This window comes from Pteropus alecto, unplaced genomic scaffold, assembly GCF_000325575.1.
Source record: "Pteropus alecto unplaced genomic scaffold, ASM32557v1 scaffold226, whole genome shotgun sequence".
NCBI lineage: Eukaryota > Metazoa > Chordata > Mammalia > Chiroptera > Pteropodidae > Pteropus > Pteropus alecto.
This window is the reverse complement of record NW_006440132.1, coordinates 1,245,444-1,246,094: the sequence shown is the minus strand read 5'-3', so window position 1 is coordinate 1,246,094 and position 651 is coordinate 1,245,444.

Genomic DNA, 651 nt, shown 5'->3' with positions numbered 1-651 from the left:
GGGGCCCCCAGGGTGGCGGCCCCCCCCACCCGCGCCACCATCCCCCCGGAGCGGGCCCCCGCGGGCTGTGATTGGCTGATTCAAACCCATCTGCAAAGAAATGCCTCTTTGCGGGTTCCCGTCGGCGTCCAGTTCAAATCCGCGGCACCCGGAGCGTGGGGCCAGGCGGGGGCAGGAAGCGAGGATGATTCATGCGCCGGGGCCTTTCCCAGGGCGGCCGTTGGCTTTTTAAAAAGGGTGTTCGGGACGGGAAAAAACGCTTGCAGGAGTACCCCCTTTGGGTCCAGCGCTCCTCGCCTCAGTCGCTGCGACGCCGAGCTTCCCCCTTCCCCATCCTGCTGCAGCCCGACTTCGGACGTGAGCAAAATCCCAAACGTCCCGTCGGTTTCCACCACACTCCACCCCGCCCCCGAGCAGGAAAAGTAAAGATTTGGGGCTCGGACATAGCGACCTGTCACCCACGCTCCCCCAAAGGCTCGGGGACCCGGGCCGGGCTCCCGCCGCGGACTCCGGCCACCTCCCTCCGTCCTCCTCCCTCCCCCGCAGGCGCGTGGCTCCCCAGGACTCCAGCCCCCCGGAGGCGTCCGCCCCGCCAAAGTTCAGGGAGACTGCAAAAGAGGGACGTGTGCAGGGATGGGAGCGGGCGGCGGG